General features: G+C 40.0%; 1 protein-coding gene across 1 annotated transcript in view; it reads right to left on the bottom strand.

The window, feature by feature from the left end:
• The window catches only part of CPLX1 (complexin 1), a 540,694-nt gene that overhangs the window by 172,834 nt on the left and 357,179 nt on the right, over positions 1-10,681 (bottom strand). The gene's annotated exons all lie outside the window — the stretch shown is intronic.

The raw sequence follows: 10,681 nt of genomic DNA, 5'->3' as shown, positions 1-10,681 counted from the left end.
AAAGAAAAGTTTAAACGCAAACAATCAAAGATGCTTGTTTTGATCACATGCACTGGACAAAAAAATCAGCTGCAACCTAATTATTTCAGAACATCACCTGTCCATGATATCTGCTTATCTGTGTATGGCAGATACTCAAAGAAGTCACAGTAGCAAAGAAGTACAAGATAATATAGATTTTTTGGGAAATGTTGGAGGGCATCTTGTCTTACACCTACTCAGATGAAGTGTATAAAACAGTAAAGAATATTTTCCTGTCCTCTCTTGTAGGAGAGGGCTTTAAACTAGATATGAAAGGGAGAGGGGATAAAGCCAGGCTCGCTAGAGGTGAGCCAAAGGGAACGATGATGGGATTGAGGGTGAGGCAAGGGGCTTAGCTGAAATGTATGTATACCAATGCACGCAGTATGGACAAAGAACAGGAGGAGCTGGAGGCAGTGGTGCAGGCAAACTATGACTTAGTTGCCATTACAGAAACATGGTGGCACTCCCACAACTGGAGTGCTGCAGTGAACGACTTCAAGCTCTTCAGAGGGGACTGGCAAGGAAGGAGAAGTAATGGTGTGGCTCTCTATGTTGGAGAGCATTTTGATGTTGTTGAGCTTGTAGCTGGGAACATTAGGGTTGAGTCTCTATGGATAAGGATCAGGGGTGGGCCAACAAGGCAGACATCCAAGTGGGGGTCTGTTATATATATCCTTATATATATCCTGCCTAACTAGGATGAAGAGAAAGATCAGGCATTCGGTGAACAGCTGACAGAAGAGGAAACCAAAAACTCCAAACACCCTTCTCCTGTCTATTCCCCTCAGTGTAGAAAAGAAAAAATAAAAGAAGTAAAAAACCTAAATACTTTGTGCTCTTGCAGTGTTCCAAATTAACATGGAGAACATGTATAAAGAGAAAGAAGGATATGGGAAACACTTTCTCACAGAGCTTATCTTGTCTGACATTTTGTCCAGCTGTACTAAGGCCTAACTGACCTCAGGGCACCAGACTGTATTGTGCTTTTGGCTCTCATGCCTCCGTACGCGTGCTAGAAACCCTTGTGGTCTGGAAGGACTCCTCTGAAACCTAGGTTTGTACTTATTTAAGTGCTAACAAAAATCCAGAACTTGGTTGAAACATTGATTATGCACTCCTGTGCTGTGCTATTTTTCAGTTTCCTTATCTCAGGGGGCTTAAAAGCCCTTAAAACACTTAAAAGTGCCGATGTGTGTTCCTGAAATGATACAAAGTTACAGGAAAACAGGCTAGTAAAAAAAATATATTCACTGGCTGGGAAACGGAGGGATTGTCTGTCGCGGTGATTGAAGTTCAGTTGCAGAGGGAGAAGAATGCAGGCTTAACTAATACTTTTTGAACTATAATGTTGCTATTGTTGATGTTACTTTTTATCTAGGTTACAGAAATTATTGTCTAGGTGATGTTGTTCTTCACTGGCGGTATGTGTACCCTCTTGTACCCGCTCATCAGATGCGCATTGCAGTACTTTATTCTATCTTAGACCAAGGTTTCATGTAGAAATTTTAGATATTGTTTGGAATGACAGAAGCTGTTGTTGCTGACCAGGTGGAACTGAGAATTCACAAGGCGTCTGTGAATTGAGAACATTCAGGATTTACAAACTCTGTCTCTCAGTGCCTCTGGAGGCTATTCCACTCTTAAACATTTTTAATGAACAGTAGAGAAATTACCCATTCATCCTCTAAAATCAAAAGACACTCCTACAGAGAGTAACACTGATTATGACAACATTTATCTTCTTGCTTGACTGATCTACACATCTAATTGAAGCACATGCATTTTTTCCTTCACATGAAGAGTCATTCTGTTGAAGATAGTAATTGAGAAAGTTTTCTTCCATGGATGAAACAGTCTGCTCTAGTGACAGAGAAATCTAGCACTCCAATTGTGAGTTCTTCTGTTTCAAAAACAAAACACAAAACACTGGAAGAAATATATCTGTTCTCTTGTTATTTCAAGAGGATCAGGAATCCCTAGTATCAAGATAAGACAATTTCTTGCTGTTTGAAATAACACCAGTCTGGGACTGACAGATATTCTAAGGGAAGAAAGGAGACTTTATATATTGCATACTCTTTATGAATGTGCTGTTGAATGTTATAGCTTACAGAGAAAATAAGTCTGTAAGGAGAGAGTTAAGCTCAGGTATCATGCATTTATTTTTCTTTAATTCAGCTGGACCTTTATATGAGAAGCAAACCCAGTGTGAGATAGCAATGGAGATGTTCCTACTGCTTGTTTCACCTACTAGACTTTGAAGATTTTATTTACTATAAGCCAAAAAAATGCCCATTCAGCAAAAGGGGGAATGCCCTGTTATGCAGATACTTGCATCTCCCAAGGAGCTGACTGAGGACAGATACATAGTCAAACATTGGTACTTGGAAGTCTTTCAAGAAAGCTTGATGCAATAGAGGAGTTAAGATGACCTCACAACTTCTTCCCGACCCAATGGGGAGACCCTCTAACCAAATGGACATTCATTTCAGTGTACTGATTTAGTTTCAGACTTCTGCTGATGGTGGGTGAGTGTTTATGATAGCATAAATGTGTGCATGCTTGACTGTGTGTACAGCCTGTCAAATTTCCATCCAGGACTGTAAGAAGAAAATGAACCTCTCTCTGGGTGAAGCAACAAAAACGATGTGCAGAGAGACCCTCCGGGCAATACTAGTGTATGCTTGGCAAGGTATGCAGAGGTAAAAGAAGGCCTTTGGTAAAAGTGAGCAAAGCAACTGATACTTGATTTTTGTTGTGCTCAGGCAAACAAGACTTGTGAATAAGTAAGCAATGACTAATGCAGAATTTTTAATGTGCTCCTTGATGTAAATTAAACATGTCTATGTTAAAACATTAAGAGATTTGATGGACAGTACATTGGAATTTCCTACCACTGTTAACTAGTTCTACAAGGAGGCTGCAAAGATGTGCCATGAGCTGATCCCTTACATACATTGTCGTGACATCAGTCATAAGCATAGGCACTGGGAGCCTTCACCTGATACTGGGTTCATCTCTCAGCACCAACTCTGCTGCCCAGAGGTGGCTCTGAGTGCACAATCTCCACAGGACAGAACTGTGTAATTTTTCACGTCAGCAACAAGGGTAACTTCACTCCCTGCGTCGAGCTGTTCTTCTCTGTCACTGCTACTCCCCATCAGTTTAACACATCCTGCAGCCAGGTTTTCTTGTCCTCCATGCCTGATCATCTGTTGGTCATAGATCACCATTGCTGAGCAGTTAGAATTTGAATTTCTCCTTCATCACTAAAAAAACTCTGGATATCATCATGGGAAATCAACCACACAGAGACAAACTCTGTCCCTTTGGGACTAAGGATGTGGAAATCCCATATATATGCAACACAGGGTTTGCACATATTTCTGCTGAGAATACGTTGTCTGATAAAACTTTCAAGTATTTTAGACCCCAAACCCTCTCGGTTGTATTTAATTAACACATGGAGACAGTTATGCAGCTTAGTGTGCAGTAGTACATGTGTCCTGTGCATTGAAGATAAGGGACTTAGTCCTGAGCCTTACTGGATTTTCTGGGAGTTCCCTCATTGAATAGCCCTATCTCCTTGTAAAATCATTTCTAAGCAACATACTTCTGTTAGCTTGAATTAAGGATGCAGAACAGGTCTCTAAAAGTATACTTCCTTACTGGTAGTTTTCTTTCAAGAATAATATATGTTATAATTCCCTTTGCCTGGAGCACCTTCCTTTCTGGCCTGTAGAGTTCTGCCAAAGCTCTCTCAGAATAGTAGATTTTGTGGTCAGACTAGGACAAACCAATGCCTCTTTGCTTGAAGCAATCACTGTTAACTTCCTGGCTAAGTTATTGGCCTGCTTTTCCACTGAGCCCTTTCCAAGCCATTCAGCTGGGCACTGATGAATGAAACACATTGGAGGACTCCAACTCCTCGGTTACTAACAAATCCAAAATGCCATTTTTGACTTTGTCACCACATATTAGCAGCATAATTGATAGTGACTGGTGGAAAAGAGATTGAACAGTTCCTTTCCTCACCCCTCAAATATTTACTTTAAGTTTTGATTTGCACTAGCCTAAGTGACTGATAGTGCATGGCAGGTTATTATGACTTTACAATTACAGGTCAGCATGTAGTAGAATTTACTGAGGATATATGTTTGTGAGAGGATGTTTCTGGCTCAACACATGGTGCATCCTACCAAATATCTCAACTCACAGCCCTCTCCATGGAGCAGTAAGGATCTACGTTTTCAGGGACTCTGAAGGTAGACTGTTTCAGTGATGTGTAAAATGTCAAAGGGCAGTCCAGAATGAACTGAAATGGACAGAAATTTTTTCACAAAACAGAAGAACTTTGATGAAATCAGAGAGAAGTTGAGACTTAGCTGTGACATTTGGGAAAGGGAGGAGAACATGGTTGACGTTTCATCCCTGATTTGCCAGGAAAGAAGTTAAATTCCTATGCAGTGTCTTGCTACAGAGGCTGCCTGTCCCTGCATATGGGCCAAGTGATGTGGTCCTGAATTAGATGCATTTGGAAAGGGCTGGTGCTTGGATCATTTAAAATTCTGACACAAAAGTGCTCATTGCATGAGGCAGCTGCATGTGCCAGACATTGCAAATCATGTGCTTCAAGGCCAAAGTGTGTCTGATTGCAGGTGTCTGTATGACAAGGACCCTGGGCACATCTGGAGCACTAGGCAGGACAGAGAGGCAGATAATCTCAGTGTGCTGTAGAGACTGTGAGATGGGATGATGTTAGCCATGTCTCTATTCTGGAGGTTTTATTTCAGCAGCAATGGCAGAAAGTTCCTGAAGTTGGGCCTATTTTTGGAATCAGACCTAACTGAGTTGAGACATTCAAATTAGGTACTTTATGGAGAGTGTCAGAGGATCCACCATATGCACAAACTCACTTGGCATTTTGTGCATTTTGTGTTGAATTTAGACATGGGCAAGCAAGGGGAAGGATAGAAGGCCTGGGATAGAATCACAGCTGTGTTGTAGCCTCTCTTTGGGAACTTGGACAAGCACCTGCTTTCAGTCTAAAGTCAGCCAGCAGAAACCACATTTCTTTGTATCTGCCATGCAACAGACAGACTGAAGAGGAAGACCCTAAAACTTCCTCTGTTCACAGCTAGAAAGGCAAAGTGATGTACTACAGTTTTGTAAGTCTGTAGCCAAACATGGAGGTAAATCCAATTCTTCTAAGTCCAGTGTAGTGTATACTTGCTATTGTCATCCATCTTACAAATCCATGAAGTTCCTCACTGCCAATAGGGGCAATGAAATTTTCATTGAGTTTGGTTCTGGGACAAGATCCAAAATGACCCCACACATGAGGTACTATGAGGAGGAAAATATTTGGAAATCCTCTACAGTTGGATTGGGTAAGACACACTCAAAAGCAGCTACTGTGTTGCTCATATCTCCTACAAGCTAAGCAAGTATGAGATCTCATAAAGTGTTCCCAGAAATTTTCAGTTACAACATACTCTTTCTTCTCACCCTAATTCCTCAGTCTTACTATCCATAAGGATTTATGAGAGCAATATGGAGTCTGTTATACTGTGGTACCTTGGTACCAGACAAACATACTCACATAGGTCAAATCTCACTCCTATTTGACCACAGAAAGCCAATTACATTCCACCAACATCCTTTACTTATTGTATCTGCTCTCAGCTTATTTCTGACCTTATGTGAAGAGCTGGAGAAAATGGTTCCCAGTAAGACGTTTCAGGAATTTAATCTGTGTAGCTTTACTGAAAGGACCTCTACTGAATGATTTATAAATCTATAAGGACTGCCGCTTCATTTGAGATAGGGGAACTCTTTGATTTGCAGCAGAAAACTGAAGATGAGCCAGGAGATGTTGAGATTAAATGATGTAAAGGACGAGCCACCACATTTTTGACAGGAGATGCTCAGTTTTTCATCTAGCTTCCAAGGGATTTGCTAGTATGTTTTGGAGCCTTCAAAATCAGATCAGAAGACTTCTCTGAGAAAACTGAGTCATGTGCCAATTTAAAGGAACAACACTGAGATAGCTGGAAGCTAAACGGGAGGCCAGAACTGAATACTGCAATGCTTGACAGTTGCATGTTATGGTACTGTCTTGACGGGCAACAGCCTGGGGGTCAGATCCATTTGCTTCTCTGGAATTACATATATGACCATATACAGTCCTGTTCCTTTCTTGGAAGTACTGCACAGCAAGTCCAATAATAAGATACACTTGCACTACAGACATGTAGGTAAGCACATATACATATGCACATACACATGCATGTACATGCATACACAAACACACAGAGAATTGTGTTTGGATAGAACAAATTCTGGATCTGCAGAAACTTCATAAACTACAAAAACTTCTCTCTAAATAAGGTGTAAGTCTATTTTTTTTTCTTCTGAAAAACAGTTTATGCCTACAAGCACTCAATTTCTCTGCTAATTGGGACACAAATCCCACCCTACTTGCTCCTGCTCCCATTTTATCCTTCCCAGGCTTCTCATTAAAGATGACCCAAGCAACGTGGTGCTGTTCCCTGCAAAATGCAAATTCAAAAACTGCACTGCTGGCTATCTTAATCCCAAGAACCACAAAGATTTTGTATCCCCTCAGCACACAGAAGAATACTAATCATGTGAGTGACTGCTGTAACAGGCTTCATTCTGAAGATGTGCATTGATTTATGCGGTGAAGGCTGCTTAGTCTGAGGTATGTGCCCCTCCTTCTCCTTTCCTCCTTTCAGGATGAGTAACATCAGATTCTGATTTACTAATGAGAGATTGGAAGTCACTGAACCTCATATGACTTGTTAATGAGCCTTACAAGCGCCAGTAGAGGGAATACGTTTTAGCTATTGAAATATTAGAGGTACATTAGTTCAGATAGAAGGAATAGCTGCATCAAGAAAGTTTTATAATTTATGGTTTGTATATTTGTGTTGATTACAGTTAAAAAGGTGTAGCTGAAAAATTATGTTTAGAATAAAATTATCTTGCTTAATGCTCAGTGTTTAAATTACGTAATATTTTTTTAGTGGCAAAACATCGTCACTTCAACACCAACAGAAAGTTTGCAACAGATCTTACTGACATCATATGGAATTCATGTTTGTGACCACAGGGAATAGTGTGTGTGTTTACAAACTAAAACTGAAAAGTCACAAATAACCACAAGAAAATAATGATTTCAGAGGAATGTATTAAAAATAAGATTCAGAGCAGGTAAATTAGTAGCCCTTTGCATTTTCTCTATTTCCTTTCTTACAGCATTTCTGCAGTTGATGGTGAGTTGTACATTTTTTTTTTTACTAAAGACATCCCCATAGCACCAAACAGTACTATTAACACCAGCGGTATTGCAGTGATTTACACTGATGGGGCCTAGTTCACATATTTTGTTGTGGATTGAATGTGGAAGGTTACTGTACTCCATGGAGGAGAAGAAATGGCCAGGCAGAGTATCATTTATTAAGGTGCAAACTTGGGTCAAGCATTAAGTATAAAATGCTGATCTTCTAGAAGTAAAATTTAAGCCAAAGAATGCTTAATGGTCTACATACAAAATATGATTTTAATGTCCTTCTCAAACAAGTAGATGAAATGAAAAAATGTGGTAGATATATATTTAAAATAATATAAAGTAGCATTAAGTAATTTATTTAGTTTTAACTTGCTCCTCTCTAGAAACATCCAAAAAGACTAGAGACCTACTCAGCAAAGAGCTATGCCATTCATTAAGACATCATGGTTAAAGACCCAGTAATTTACCATAGGACACACAGTAATCAAATTCCATGCTCATTTCAGGAAAATACTGTAAAATTTAGTATGAATAAACAGAAATGGTGTAGATCTGAAGAAACAGCAGTTATAGCTGATAGGGAACAAAATCAATATTTTTCATATCTATTAGGGCATAAATATGACTTGAATTGCATCTCTGGACAAAAAATCAGATCCTGATAATATGTTACAAGATACCAAGTCGGCTGAAATTTGCCCTGAAATGGAAAAAGCATCTAAGAACATCTTTCCTTCAAATCTGACAGCAAACAACAAGTTTCAAAAGAATAAAAATTACAAATGTCCAAGTAGGAGTCGTCAACTGAAAATGAAATGCATAAGTAGAAGGACGCAGACCCAAGTGTCACTGTGTGCTAGTTCCTCCCCACTTCATCAAAGTTAATGAAGGGGAAAATAAATCATGTTACAGAGAAACAGACATGAGGTAAATTCAGATGCTGCCAAGTAGAGTGCATTGAGTTCTATGCATGGACCTCACTGTTTCCTATAAATATTCATGAGCTCAAATATGATGTACTTGCTCACAGTATGTAGCTGGGGCATCTCAGTGAGAGGGCAGAAGAAAATGCTGTCTAGTGTGGACATGAGAACCAGAAAGTTTTTCATTAGTCATTTTTCATATTTTCAGCGTAGGCACACTAGTCAAGTTGACTTTCAGCCCTTCCTGTGCTTTGCAGTTGATAGCAGTATTGAAAAATTCCCAAATCACCAGTAAGGTGTACTTGCCTGACTGGGAAGTGCTTTGTGGATACTCTGTGTCTGGTGACTGCCTGTTCCTCTAGCTACACTGCTGGAGCTCTTCAGGTTTATGCTGGGATTTTATGACACATAACCAGCACAGTCTGGGACTCAGGCTGCCCAGATATTTTAAGAATAAGTAACTGGGAAACTGTCCTACAGTGGGGGGGAAAAAGAAAGAAGAAAAAAAAAGAAAAAAAAGGAGACAAATCTAGTGCTATGGACTTACCTTCACACTTGAAACATTTTGAGCCAGACTGGGCATCGTGAGGAGAGCATGAAATTGCAGTGTTGACTTTTTGATGAGAGCAAATTAATGGTGTGTGAAATTTTCTTTAGCTGCTATAATTTCTGTCAGGTGTTAAACTGACAGAATCATCTGTCAAGCCAGCTCATTTGCTTAGTGGCTTTCAGTGGCTGGTCTCTCCAATATTTAGATATCTGACAGCTGAATAACATTGATATGGCTGCTACAGTCTTCTCAAGACTAGAATGCTTCAAGACAAGGACGTGAAAAGGAAACAAGGCAAAAATGTACTTCCCTATTTTTCCCAACTTAGGGAAAAAGAATTATTATTATCATATAGGGAACTTTATACATGATAACCCCACTGCAAGTGGAGGACACTGTATGATAATATATTCATGACTGTTTTCATGGCTGCATGCTAATATCAGTTGAACAGTAGTACAAATTATACTCCTGGAGAGAAAATACTAACAGTGGGCCTCTTCTCCATCATTTGCCAGGCAAAGAAAGCAGATTTCCATGGGCCAGTGTCCTTCCGACAGTGTAAATAAAACCAGTACTTATCTGGAAGGGTTGCTATTTTTAAAAGGTGAGACAAATGAGACAGGAGAAATTACAGTAACTAAGGAAGACAAAATCACATATTGTGAGTGCTCAGATCAGTTTTGTTCATTGCACAAACTGTAAGCTTTGGAGCAATGAATGGCTTGAATTTGGGCCCAGACATCTTTCTCAGATATCCAAAGTGTTTCCTTTGCTTTGGGCCAAATGTCAAACAAACAGAAGTTATCTGAGACAAGGAGATGGAAACAAGAAAGAAGTTTCTGAAGAGCATGTGTGAGAGATGGTAGAAATCAAATCCAGAAAAAAAGTCACTCTAAACTGAGGTTGATGTAGGAGTGTTGATGGGGAGACTACGCTGTGCTTATGGGCCAGGTAGAAGGAGGGATGTGAGTTGCCACAAACTTGAAATACTTCCATGAGGTTCCTGTTATCTGCTCCACTTCTTACAGCCATTCTTGGACTGCAGAAGGCTAATGCCTTCAGGGCTGAGATGTGACCCAGAAGCACAGACGACATTACTGTGGTGGCCTTCAACAGAAGGAAGAAAGATCTCATCGGATCTCAGTGATGTGTGAAGATGCAGCATCTGGATATGTAATCTAGTTATTCACACATTTAGTGCAACGTGGGCCTGTTTTTTTTTCTCTTGCTTCATGGCTGGATATAGGGCTCAGCAGGTGGCCCTCGTCTCTACTGTCTTAAGATGGGCAGGATATAGTATAGTTTCTCTCTAGGGTTTGCTCTCTGAGATCAGGCCAGGTACCCAGCAATCTTATCCATTAAGCAGCTCAGCAGGCAGAGGAATGCCTAACTATCCTGCATATTTTTGTGTCTTCTGAGGACCTGCTCTTGGAATTTTTTCCCCTCTGAATTTCAGAATATTCTCCTGAAATTGGGAAACCACTCCACAATTTAGGCCTCCCTGAGTTGAACAACTAGAAATTTCCTTTTTTATAAAAGACATACTCATGCTTATACAAGCACCTAATATTTTGAGATAGGTATGATAGATTTGTCCATCTCAACCTTTGATCTGGATGTACTGGCTTACACTCTTTACTACTGCAGATAGCAAGCTGGAAGCTTATATGGTATACCTAGGCTTCCATGTGCCCCTGAAAGGATGGAGTGAAAAATGGAACTGGTTTGGTGGAGGAGAGGAAGAGCTTTGTGGTTCTTGAAGCATGATTTTACCAAACAGACAAACTTACACTAACTTCCAACAATTGTCAGTATAGGATACATGAATATCTTCAGCCACTGCAGAATCATAGAATCATTGAATGG

This window comes from Meleagris gallopavo, chromosome Z, assembly GCF_000146605.3.
Source record: "Meleagris gallopavo isolate NT-WF06-2002-E0010 breed Aviagen turkey brand Nicholas breeding stock chromosome Z, Turkey_5.1, whole genome shotgun sequence".
Classification (NCBI taxonomy): domain Eukaryota; kingdom Metazoa; phylum Chordata; class Aves; order Galliformes; family Phasianidae; genus Meleagris; species Meleagris gallopavo.
This window is presented reverse-complemented; position numbering and strand designations above follow the sequence as displayed.